Genomic DNA, 14,236 nt, shown 5'->3' with positions numbered 1-14,236 from the left:
GAACAGAAACAGTGGGGTGAATAGAGACAAAACTTCATAAACACAATTACTTTGGATATAACATGTTTGTGCTGTTATTATTAACTATTAATATTTTTGAGGTGGCAACACTTTGCACCAACAAGAATATTATGTTTTGTTTGTTTGGCAGCACAGTAGGTTGACATTTATCCTAGTGTCTGCCTCAAATGTTTTCAAGCCTACCTACTTCGAACTTCTCTGGTAAGTAAACGTATATTATACATATGAAGGTTGTGGCATAAATACTACCTATAACATTAACATAAAACAGTAGGGGTTGATTTTTCTTTTACTTTTAATGAAATCAGCTCTGAGAATTTTCATATTTCTTAGGTTTGGTTTTTAAAGTTTGTGGGACGAATAGAAACATAACAATTCTGATGTTCCTATTCACATCACAAACAAGGTCCTATTATCCCATATTTATACTACATAGAAGCCTATTATTCATTCTATAATTATGTTATATGCATAACTAACATATCTTTCTTGTTTCAGAGTTGGTGCTCAAATATACCATGGAAATACAAACTCATCACTGGAGGCAGTTACAGAAAACACAGACCTGATCATACATATAAAAAAAAAAATGCCCTCTCTGACATTGAATTTGGGGTTAACCTGTGGAAAGCAGCTAAAAAAACATGGGATCCGTTGTAATGTACTACACAGGCACCTGAAATGAGAGCTCAACATTAAATATCAGGATGGACAAACTACCTTGTCTTTTGAAGAAGAGAAGCTGTTTGTAGATAGACTGAAAATATGCAGCAAATAAGGCTACCCTATTGACTCTACAACCTTAAGATTTTTTACTAAAGGATTTTTTGGTCAGAAAGGGGGAGGAGGTGAAAAGGTTTAAGGATAATCTCCCTGGTAGTGATTCTGTGGAAGAGGCAATACAAAGATCAATTGGCAGTGTGAATGTGCCACAACATAAAACACTCCAGAGCCAGTGTAACACCAGAAACCATCAACAGTTACTTCAATGAACTATCGAATGAAATAGAGAATGTGCCACCATCTAATATAATAAATTACGAGAAGGCAAGCCTTGTGAATGATCCAAGAAAATGAAAGGTAATCACTTGAAGGGGAATTAGACATCCTGAAAAGGTCATGAACTCCTAAAAGGCGTCAACCAACACTATCAGAGAAAATCTAGCTGGTTTGAGTCATTCAGCTTTGAGGACTGGGTCCTTAGAGTTGGTGTCCCATATCTGAAAAATCTAGAGGGCAGAAATTTCTCATAGGAGACAGTTTGTCTTGATTGATTAATTGATTAACTGAGAGAGGTTATGGGAACAGATGGTGATGTCATCAGTCCCACGATTCCAAAGTTCATCACAGAAGAAAGAGGGTCCACTAGAAGTGGACAGATCCAGTCAGGGGAGTCAAATTATAAAATAATGAACATTAAACACATACAGTAAGAGGCATAAAAGATGAGACCGAATCTAAAAACTGGAAAAAAAGGAGCAGTCATGGGGTCACAGACCAAGAAGACTGGAAAAGAAGTCCCAAATACACCCAACCTGCCCCTGCTCCAAGAGTAAGGTGGAGCCTTATATCTGGAAATGAAAAACACTTTCACAGAGGAAACTGAGAACCATTTCAACCAACTAAGGATCGTCTGCTAATATTAAATTTAAGGAATCAGGAAGACTATACTTAATACGAAGGGCCAAAAGAAAGGAGCATTCCACCAATATGTGAGTTATCATCAGTCTGGCTCCACAACCACATTATGGGGATGGGTCGTTATGTAGGAGGAAACAATAGGTCAGCTGGGTATGACCAAAGTGTTAACGGCATAAAACAGTGGACTCCTTCTGAGAGGAGCTGAAGGAGGAACTTAAAACTACAGTAGACTCCTTGATTGTGCGGAGTTTATTACTATGAGCAGTAGCAATCCAGATGGCATTCCACTTTTCACCAATGAGAGATTCAGCGTAGATTTGCATATCTGCAGCTGGAAGCCAAACGGTCAGCTAGTTCAGTCCCTGGGATGCCCATGTGACTTGGGAACCAGAGAAAGAACCAAACAGGCGGTACACTCGATGGCAGAGAGGAGGTCATGGATAGCAGGGACCAAACGATGACAAGAGTAGCATTGGTCGATAGCCTGCAGACTGCTCATTGAGTCTGAACAAATTAAAAAACTGTGGAGTGAGGCCTGAGAAACAAAAAGGAGGGCCCTATGAATGGCTAGAACCTCTGCTGTGAACACACTACATGATACTGGCAATAAATGGTGTTCAAAGCCAGTAGGAGATGTGAAAGTGTATCCCACCTTATCGATTGTCTGAGAACCATCAGTGTAGAAGATGGTGGCACCCTGGAACTCTGCAAGGATGGCACATACAAGATGCAGGGGAAACCATAGGAGTGACAGAGATCTTAGGACACTGGAATACCGTATTTACTCGAATCTAAGCCGCACTTTTTTTCCATTTTTGTAATCCAAAAAACCACCCACCACTTAGAATCGAGTGCAAGTTAAGCGGAAGTTCTGAAAAATGTTGGTAGGTGCCGCCACAACTAACTTCTGCCATCGAATATATGTAGCACTATACAGCGATGCTTTCCAGCCACAAAAATAAATTCTGGCGCCAAAACCTCTGCGTCAGTAAGTAAATTAAAAGGTAGAAGAATGTAAACATTTGCCATGTATTCTTTCGTGTTTGCTGCTATCTCATTTAAATCCTGTGTGCCTAATAAACTACGAAACTGGAGTGAGACAACAATAAACGCGGAAGAATATACATATCATGTCATGTTTTTATTTGTATTATTCATATGCTGATAGTGATACAGTCAGAAATGAACCACGGCAACTGACTAGATTTTTAAGTCTAAGATAAATCTAATTTCTGTGCAGAATGCAATGTACTAATGAGGCGTCTGCAAAGATTTTAAAATGGAGAAAAATTTTCGCTAAACTCCTGTCCAGAACATCTTCTGTCATACAAAGTCTATTATTTGGTTCTTGTTGATCATTATCAAAGAAAGCAACAGTGTAAGTAACAACAAATAGCAGTCTCTTTCCATTGTTTTGATTATGAACCAATTCCTCTTTTTTTTTTTTAAGCCGTGGTAGCGCACACAAAAGCAAGCCATGCTGCGAACAGCGACAGGTTGTAAACACTCATTATCAGAATGTGATAAACAATGCATGACACAGTACAATAATGCATTTTCAGCGAAGAGTGACGTAAATACCAATAAGAAAGAGAACGGCACTTATCAGATCAAAGCAAAATAAGCAATCGATTCAAACCAGACGAAGCATGTGAAAAAGGAAGGGTACCCATATAAATAAGGACAGAGCGCCTGACGCATAGCAATGGTTACCTGGTAAAGCTTAACTGCTAAGCTTACGACTTGAACCAAACTACTTTTTCTGTATCTTCATCCATTCGACCCCAATTGTGTCTCATGTTACAATGGACCAACTTTGTTTCGATTTGCAGGTGCGGTCTAAAACTTTTCTCTCGATTTGCATTTCGAGTCTCAGATTTCAGGTGCGGCTTAGATTTGGGAATTTTTTTCTTTCCTTGATTTCGAGTCTCATTTTTCAGGTGCGGTTTAGATTCGAGTAAATACGGTAGATCAGTCCTAATCTGCGAAGTAGACACAAAGGAGGAGGGGGGGGGGGGGGGGGTATGGGAGGAAAGACACGGGGTGCAGTCCAGTGAGTGGGGATGGAGATCCCGACAGAGGGATGTGAGATGTATGCCAATTGGCATGGAGGGAGACATCTCTCATTGGCAAAGAGCACAGGTTAGTTACGGAATTGGTGAATGGCGGTTGTGTAAGAAACAAGGAGTTGGCTCCGTTGTATATGTAGAGGGGGAATCCCCATTTCTGTAAAGAGACTATCAATGGAACTAGTGCAAAATGCACCAATAGCCAGATGCACCCCACATTGATGGACAGGGTCAAGCAGTTTCAAAGTGGAAGGAGCTGCTGAGCCATAAACCTCATTACCATAATCTAGTCTGGGCAAGACCAGAGCAAGACGGAGAAGAGTGAAACGGTCTGTACCCCAAGATGTGTGGGCCAGGAGACAGAGAGCATCAAGCTTCTGTATACATGTAGTCTTTCGGTGGCGAATGTTGGGCAGCCACGTCAGATTTTTATCAAAAATAAGGCCTAAGAAACGTGACTGCCCTGCAACAGTGAGGAGCTGGTACTCTAAATAAAGTTCTGGATTGCGGTTTGGACGAAGAAACATGGAAGCCATGGGAGATGGTTCATGCAGAGGCCTGTCGGATGGCACCTTGGAGCCAGCACTCAGCAGATGCTACTGAGAGGGAGCTGCACCAGATGTAAAAATTGTCAATGTACAATGCAGGGATAACCAGAGCCCCAACATAGGTCACAAACCTATTGATGGCAATGACGAAGAGTGTGACACTTAGCACAGAAGCCTGCAGGATACTGTGCTCCTGAATCTGAGCAGAACTGAGTGCCAACTCGAACCTGGAAGAGCTGGTGAGATAAAAACTCATGGATAAAAATCAGAAGGGGACCATGGAAATCCCAGTCATTAAGGGTAAAATGTAATGGTCCAAGCCATATCATATGCATGCCTTATGTAGGTCAGAGAAGGTTGCGACAAGGTGTGGGTGGTGAGATAAAAGCCTGTCGGATGGGTGTTTTCAATCTGAATAAATGGCCTGTTGGAGATTGTCCTATCCAGAAGTCACACTAATACGGGGACAAAATGCCCTGAGATTCGAGCACCCAACACAATCTGAAGCTGGCTATCCTTTTGAGCAGTTTACAAAGTACATTCGTCAGGTGAATTGGGCGGTAGCTGTCAAGAAGTGTTGGGTTCATCCTGGGCTTAAGGACGAGGATAACTATACTGTCTTACCATTGTGATGTAAAAGCACCCAAAACCAAATGCAGCTGAAGACCCTGTGGAGGTGTTGCCTATGGGGAATGTCCAAGTGTTGGATTATCTGGTTGTGGGTGGAATCCAGGCCTCGGGGCATGTCTTTGGAAGAGGTAAAAGCCTGCAAGAATTCCTATTCAGTGAAGGGTGCATTATAGGGCTCAGCGTGGTGTGGGCTGAAACAGAGGGTGGTCTGTTTAACTTTGCGTTTCTGCTAGAGAAAGGTGGTAGGATAGGAGGAGGATGTTGATGCTGTCTCAAGGTGTGTCACGAGGTGCTCCCTGAGGATCAATGGAGCATTGCACGGAACACCTTGAAGGTTAAGACCTGGACAGTTGACTGTCACTAGCAGCCCAGAAGGCTACAGAGCTTGGACCAAACCTGCGATGAAGAGGCATATGTTCCCAGGGAGGAAACATAGTGCTCCCAGCATTCCTTTTTACTCCACTTAATAAGGTGATGAGCCGTAGCACAGAGATGCTTAAAAGCGAGGAGGATGGTTTATGAAAGGTGTTACTTAAATCACTGCAGTGTCCGTCAGTTGTCCTGGACCGCCTTGGTCCACCAAGGTACCAGTCATCAACTGATGACAGGGCCTGAGGGTAGGGGGACAGCAGTTCCAGCAGTGGGAAGAACTGTGGCAGAGATGCCTTGCATGAGTGCTTCAATGGAATTTGAGAGGGAGGTGTTGAAGTGCACAGCAGCCATATATAAAGGCTAATTGGCACTGCAGAGTGCCCAACATGGTGGCCTGTTTGCCTGGCGGCACCAGGGAAATGATAGAATCACCGGAAAGTGGTCACTGTCACAAAGATCATCATGGGATGAACAATGCAGGGGAGCCACGAGGGCAGGGGAGTAAACTGCGAGATCAATTGTAGAGAAGGTGCCATGAGCGACACTGAAGTGGGTGAGGGAACAATAATTGAGGTGACACAAATTGAGGTCCATGGTAAGTTGGTTAATTAGGAGACTCATTGAAGTGACACTCTCCCACAGTGAGTGGCGGGCACTGAAGTCCCCAAGGAAGGGAAATGGGGTGGGAGTTGGTGGATTAAGGAACATAAGGAAGTGGCCTACCTGGAAGGAGGTAGACGTTGCAAGTGGTTATTGCCAGAGTCGTTTGCACTTGAACGACTATTGCTTCCAAGTTGATACATAGGGGCATGCAGTCACTAATGATGTCATAGCAAACCAAAGTGCACCAGATGCTATCCCGGGGTCGACAGGGTTCTGACAGAATGCCCAATAACCACAAAATGTTGAAGGCTGGTCATCACGGAGATGTGTTTCTTGATGAACAAGATGTTGCATTTCCTGTAGGTGATATAAGGGTCTGTTGCAATTCCACTGGATGATCAAGTTGTGAGAGTCTAGGTTAGACATAAAGAAGCTGAGAGGAAGTCATGTCATTTGGTCAGTAGTCATCACCGACAAGGATGGGGTGACATCCATAAATAAAATGTTGGACTCAGGTTGTGTGGGGCGAGATGGCTCCTCCTGAGGCACTGGTCGGGCCTTGTTTTGGGATTTATGTTTCTTATTCTCCTCCTCCTCCTCCTCCTCCTCCTCCTCCTCCACCTCCATCTCCACCTCTTTGAGAAGTGGAGGAGGGTAGAGCACAGAGGGAGTACAGATGTACGCAAGATGTGAAACCAAAAGAGAGCGGGTGACCTTGGGGTGCACAGATGGCCAAGTTGTGGTAACCTGAGAGACACCAGGGAGAGGGGTCTTGAGAGGGAGCCCGATCACTAGCAGGTGCTGAAGAAGGGGGCACTTCTTCGGCCAGGGAGGGGGAGTGGCTCCCAGATGGAATATCGTGGGAAGTGCAGGGGGGGAGGGAGGGAAGAGGGAATGGGGCTGGGGTAAGGAAAAGATAGGAGGAAATGAAGTAACACAGGAAAAAGTTGAAGATAGTGACACTGGATGTAGTCTCTCATACTTGTGGCCAGCCTCAGCATAATACAGGTAATCTAGGGACTTGTATTCTTGGATCTTCTTTTCTCTCTTGTAAGTCAGGCAATATGGCAAGTGAGGGCAGTGGCGGTCAGCACAACTGGCAAACATAGTTGGTGGAATACTTTGGCTTCCTTCATGGAGTGGGTGTCCACAGTCACCAGACAAAGGGTCTGCCGTACAGTGGGAAGACATATGCCCATAACACACCACATAGGTGGAGGGATGTATGGCTTCATGTCATATCTGTAGCACATAACCTTGACCATCTCTGGGAGGGCATGCCCCTCAAAAGCCAGAATGAAGGCACCAGTATTGGTGCAGTTGTCTTTATGACCCTGCTGCACACATTGAACAGAATGAATGCCGCGTCACTCCAGATTAGCTTGGAGTTTCTCATCAGTTTGCAGGATGAGGTCCCTATGAAAAATCACTTCCTGGACCATATACTGAGACTGGTGAGGAGTAATAGACACCGGTACATTGCCAAGACAATCACAGGCACAAACAGCTGTGCATTGCATGGCAGAAGAACCTTTGATCAACAGGGAGCCCGACCGCATGTTACTAAGAGACTTGACTTCACCAAACTTGTACTCGATATTTACCACAAAAAACAATGGATTTGTCGTGTGTTCCCCATCTGTATTAGTACAGATGAGGTAATGGGGATAGGGTTTCATCGCAAGATGCCGAGCCTGGCCCTCCTCCTATGGTATAGCCAGGGAAGGGAAGGTTGCTGGCTCGTACAAAGCAGCATTCAATGAAGAAACAGCCTTTTGAGACTGGCCAGATTTTTGCAGTTTGATAAACTTCATGTGCCAAGCATCCGCCCTGATACCACCCACTCTGACCAGCCTCCCCCCCCCCCCCCCCCCCCCAAACACACAAGGGCACCACCCAGCCACAGCAAGGGCCCTCTGGCACAGTGACCATTGCCAGACGTTCCAATGTTCCAAGAAGATAAGCAACCACTACTTTGCATATATGGGGAGGGAACAGCTTAGGTATATGTAATGTGATCCCTGTGTTGTCAGGCGGCTCAGCCATATGAATACATAACAGCCCTACTACATGGACTAGCTACACATGCTGGTGACTTAACAGGGTAAAGGGGGCTACAGCGGGGAAGGGAGAGGGGAAGGAAGTGGGGAGAGGAATGCACCCCGTAGATGCTAGGGAGGGAGTTCTTCTGCAAATGGCTCACACTAAAAACAGGAAATTTTGGAGGTCAAACCTCAAGTGGGGACCTAAACACTAAAAAGAATGAAAGAACATGGAAAAGGAACTAAATTGCTACCAATTCAGGAAACCAGGTGGATAACCAGGTCAATATAAATCAGAACACTGAGAGGGGAAGGAGGGGGCAACAGGGAAGGAGCAAAGATAGGGAGGGAGGGCAGGGTGAAGGGAATGCAGCCAGGGACGGAAGAATTAAGTACAATAGCTCAGGGACTTGCGTGCGCCACTCACAAACTCACCAAAGAACCATGAGCCTACTGGGGCGACAATTTGTCTTCAAAACTATCCATAGAATTAGTTAAGCTGTGTCAAGACAATGGCATAAGACTTATATTCCTACTAGCAAATTCAACATACCTCAAACAACTGCTGAACATGGTATTTTTTCAGCATCTTAAAACTACTTGGTGCCAAATATTAGAAGAATGGAAGAAAGTCTCAGGAAGAAATAAGGCAACAGTACTTAAGGTGAAGCAGGTAGGGGTAGCGTGTTTGATTCATAATCAAAACGTCTTCAGTCCCGGGTTCGGTCCCTGCCACTGCCTAAATTTTGATAAATAATCACCATTGGCAGACGAAGACTTCCGACATAAGAAGTCAGCCTCATTCTGCCAACGGCCTTGTCAAAGAGGGCGGAGGAGTGGATAGAGGTTCAGGGCACTCTCTTGTCCTAGGGGTGGGAAATTGCCCTTAAAGGCGGAAGAATCAGCAATGATCAACGACATGAGGATGCAGAAGGCAATGGAAACCACTGCATTAAAGACACGTAACATGTATCCACAGGACATGTGGCCTGTAGTTGAAGAAGTGTCATGATGATCTCTCCATTGGCAAAAGATTCCGGAATAGTCCCCCCTTTTGGACCTCCGAGAGGGGACTGCCAAGGGGGAGGTTACCATGAAAAAAAGACTGAATAATCAACGAAAGGATAATGTTCTACGAGTCGGGGTGTGGAATGTCAGAAGCTTGAACGTGGTAGGGAAACTAGAAAATCTGAAAAGGGAAATGCAAAGGCTCAATCTATATATAGTAGGGGTTAGTGAATTGAAGTGGAAGGAAGACTAGGATTTCTGGTCAGATGAGTATCGGGTAATATCAACAGCAGCAGAAAATGGTATAACAGGTGTAGGATTCATTATGAATAGGAAAGGTTGGGCAGAGGGTGTGTTACTGTGAACAGTTCAGTGACCGGGTTGTTCTAATCAGAATCGACAGCAGGCCAACACCAACAACGATAGTTCAGGTATACATGGCGACGTCGCAAGCTGAAGATGAACAGATAGAGAAAGTGTATGAGGATATTGAAAGGGTAATGCAGTATGTAAAGGGGGACGAAAATCTAATAGTCATGGGCGACTGGAAAGCAGTTGTAGGGGAAGGAGTAGAAGAAAAGGTTACAGGAGAATATGGGCTTGGGACAAGGAATGAAAGAGGAGAAAGACTAATTGAGTTCGGCAACAAGTTTCATCTAGTAATAGCGAATACCCTGTTCAAGAATCACAAGAGGAGGAGGTATACTTGGAAAACACTGGGAGATATGGGAAGATTTCAATTAGATTACATCATGGTCAGACAGAGATTCCGAAATCAGATACTGGATTGTAAGGTGTACCCAGGAGCAGATATAGACTCAGATCACAATATAGTATTGATGGAGAGTAGGCTGAAGTTCAAGACATTAGTCAGGAAGAATCAATACGCAAAGAAGTGGGATATGGAAGTACTAAGGGATGACGAGATACGTTTGAAGTTCTCTAATGCTATAGATACAGCAATAAGGAATAGCGCAGTAGGCAGCACAGTTGGAGAGGAATGGATTTCTCTAAAAAGGGCCATCACAGAAGTTGGGAAGGGAAACATAGGTACAAAGAAGGTAGCTGCGAAGAAACCATGGGTAACAGAAGAAATACTTCAGTTGATTGATGACAGGAGGAAGTACAAACATGTTCCGGGGAAATCAGGAATACAGAAATACAAGTTGCTGAGGAATGAAATAAATAGGAAGTGCAGGGAAGCTAAGACGAAATGGATGCAGGAAAAATGTGAAGACATCGAAAAAGATATGATTGTCAGAAGGACAGACTCAGCATACAGGAAAGTCAAAACAACCTTTGGTGACATTAAAAGCAACGGTGGTAACATTAAGAGTGCAACGGGAATTCCACTCTTAAATGCAGAAGAGAGAGCAGATAGGTGGAAAGAATACATTGAAAGCCTCTATGAGGGTGCAGACTTGTCTGATGTGATAGAAGAAGAAACAGGAGTCGATTTAGAAGAGATAGGGGATCCTGTATTAGAATCGGAATTTAAAAGAGCTTTGGAGGACTTACGGTCAAATAAGGCAGAAGGGATAGATAACATTCCATCAGAATTTCTGAAATCATTAGGGGAAGTGGCAACAAAACAACTATTCACATTGGTGTGTAGAATATATGAGTCTGGCAACATACCATCTGACTTTCGGAAAAGCATCATCCACACAATTCCGAAGACGGCAAGAGCTGACAAGTGCGAGAATTATCGCACAGTCAGCTTAACAGCTCATGCATCAAAGCTGCTTACAAGAATAATATACAGAAGAATGGAAAAGAAAATTACGAATGCGCTAGGTGACCATCAGTTTGGCTTTAGGAAAAGTAAAGGCACAAGAGAGGTAATTCTGACATTACGGCTAATAATGGAAGCAAGGCTAAAGAAAAATCAAGACACGTTCATAGGATTTGTCGACCTGGAAAAAGCGTTCGACAATATAAAATGGTGCAAGCTGTTCGAGATTCTGAAGAAAGTAGGGGTAAGCTATAGGGAGAGACAGGTCATATACAATATGTACAACAACAAAGAGGGAATAATAAGAGTGGACGATCGAGAACGAAGTGCTCGTATTAAGAAGGGTGTAAGACAAGGCTGTAGCCTTTCGCCCCTACTCTTCAACCTGTACATCGAGGAAGCAATGATGGAAATAAAAGAAAGGTTCAGGGGTGGAATTAAAATACAAGGTGAAAGGATATCAATGATACAATTCGCTGATGACATTGCTATCCTGAGTGAAAGTGAAGAAGAATTAAATCTGCTTAACGGGATGAACAGTCTAATGAGTACACAGTATGGGTTGAGAGTAAATCAGAAAAAGACGAAGGTAATAAGTAGTAGAAATGAGAACAGCGAGAAACTTAACATCAGGATTGATGGTCACGAAGTCAATGAAGTTAAGGGATTCTGCTACCTAGGCAGTAAAATAACCAATGACGGACAGAGCAAGGAGGACATCAAAAGCAGACTTGCTGTGGCAAAAAAGGCATTTCTGGCCAAGAGAAATCTACTAATATCAAATACCGGCCTTAATTTGAGGAAGAAATTTCTGAGGATGTACGTCTGGAGTACAGCATTGTATGGTAGTGAAACGTGGACTGTGGGAAAACCGGAATAGAAGAGAATCGAAGCATTTGAGATGTGGTGCTATAGACGAATGTTGAAAATTAGGTGGACTGATAAGGTAAGGAATGAGGAGGTTCTACGCAGAATCGGAGAGGAAAGGAATATGTGGAAAACACTGATAAGGAGAAGGGACAGCATGATAGGACATCTGCTAAGACATGAGGGAATGACTTCCATGGTACTAGAGGGAGCTGTAGAGGGCAAGAACTGTAGAGGAAGACAGAGATTGGAATACGTCAAGCAAATAATTGAGGATGTAGGTTGCAAGTGCTACTCTGAGATGAAGAGGTTAGCACAGGAAAGGAATTCGTGGCTGGCCACATCAAAGCAGTCAGTAGACTGAAGACAAAAAAAACTTAAGGTGAAAAGGTGCACGACTCCTTGAAGCAAGACAATGTTACTGTGATTTTAGGGAAATGCGGGATTGTCCCTCTAGACTGCAGTAATGTGTTGATAGTGTTCTCCGGTTCTCCGGTACTGTTAGACAACACACAGGATATGAAGAATGCTGAAGAATCCACTGATGCTATTGACAATAGCTTTAAAGAACTGTTTCAAAGACTTACATAAGAGTATACTCTTAAACCTAGGAAAAAAGATGAAAGTAAATGTCCAACCTGGCAGACATGTTAATGTTAATGACTTTGAGTACGTGGCTGGGGAGGATATAACGTCATACATACATGATCTGATTTTGTACTCTGCAGATTTTTCCAATCTAGAAGAAAATACTAATATCTCCACAAGCCAAGGTGACAATATGGTGGTCAAAGTGCATGGAAAAAAATCTCTGTATGCAAAGTTAGTTACCTTGTTGACAATTATTTTGTTGCAACATTTCTAAAATAGTCCCTAAAATCAAAAGGCTGACAATGACTGGACAAGAATCTTTTGTCTCAAGAAATGATGTCATCATAAAACTGTCATTGCCAGTTCTCAGTTCAAGTGGTGATTTCAAAGACATGCTATGATTTGAGGACCATCTGTGTGATTTAGCAGTTTATTAATTACGAGGGCTATCCACAAAGTACATTACGTTTTCGTTTATGTCCATTAGGGCCGGGGCTAGCGCGGCCATCTTAGTGTCATGGCATTCCGCCGCTCAGTCGGCATCCTTCCGTGCTAGTGAGAGGTTCGTGCTGTACTCCGTTGAGTTACTGTGACAGTTTGAAATGTCAGGGTTAATTGAAAATGCCGCGAATTGTGAAGTGCATGCTGTAATAAGGTTTCTGACTGCAAAAAACTGTACACCGATATAAATCTTTCGGCAGCTTTGTGAAGTGTATGGGGACAACATAATCACTGAAGGTGGAGTGCATCAATGGGTCATAAAATTTAGAAATGGCCAAACTAAAGTTTACGACGAAGAGCGAAGTGTAAGACCCAGCATAGTGACTGCCGAACTTGTCGAAAAAGTCGATGCCGCGGTCCATGAAAACTGTAATTTCACAATAATGGAACTCTCTATGAGTTTTCCACAAATTTCACGAAGTTTGCTGCACAAAGTCATTACCGAAAAGCAAGTTTTGTGCAAGATGGATACCAAAAATCTTGACAGAGATTCAAAAAAATCGGCGAATGGCTGCAACGTTAACGTTTTCAGACACTTACGAGAAAGATGGCGACTCATTACTCAATCGCATCGTTACTGGTGATGAAACATGGGTTAAGCATGTGAACTGCAAGACAAAATTGCAGTCAATGCAGTGGGGGCACACAAATTCCCCCCAAAAATCCAAGAAATGCATGCAGACAATGTCGGCAAGGAAGGTGATGGCGACTGTCTTTTGGGACAGAGAAGGTGTGATTTTTGTGGATTTCCTGGAAAGAGGCACTACTATAAACTCTCAAAGGTATTGCCAAACTCTGCACAATCTCAGAAGAGCAATACAAAACAAGTGCAGGGGAAAGTTGGGCTCAAAGATCTTGCTGATTCACGACAACGCCCAGGCCCACACAGCAAATGCCACTCGTGAAGTTCTCGAATCTTTTAAGTGGGAGTCGTTTTCTCATCCACCGTTCAGTCCCGACCTGGCACCCAGTGACTTCCACTTATTCCGAGCAATGAAGAAGTGATTGGCAATGCAGCCTTTTGATGACAACGCACAGCTTCAAGAAGAGGTAACCAGGTGTTTGAAGGCGCAGGCAGCCGAATTTTACAATGAAGGAATTTCCAAGCTCGTCCATCGCTACGATAAGTGCCTTAATTTAAATGGTAACTATGTAGAGAAGTAGTATTTGAGTGTGGCTTTCATCTGTATATAATTTAAAAAATCCAATTTTTTATTTATTTTTAATTCCAAAACGTAATGTACTTTGTGGATAGCCCTCGCATTAAGTACTAGAGTCATGGTAAAGAGTTGCATTCTGTTTGTTCACTATAATTACAAATCCATTGACCCTGTGAGATAAACATTTTTGTATATTTTCCTTATTTTTTATATATGAAACAAAGATGCTGTGACGTACCAAATGGGAAAGCGCTGGTAGATAGACACAATAAAAAACACACAAACAAACACACAAATTTCAAGCTTTTGCAACCCAAGGTTGCTTCATCAGGAAAGAGGGAAGGAGAGGAAAAGACGAAAGGATGTGGGTTTTAAGGGAGAGGGTAAGGAATCATTCCACACACACACACACACACACACACACACACACACACACACACACACACAC

This window comes from Schistocerca gregaria, chromosome 5, assembly GCF_023897955.1.
Source record: "Schistocerca gregaria isolate iqSchGreg1 chromosome 5, iqSchGreg1.2, whole genome shotgun sequence".
NCBI lineage: Eukaryota > Metazoa > Arthropoda > Insecta > Orthoptera > Acrididae > Schistocerca > Schistocerca gregaria.
The sequence above is the reverse complement of the archived record's forward strand: the minus strand, read 5'-3'. Positions refer to the sequence as shown.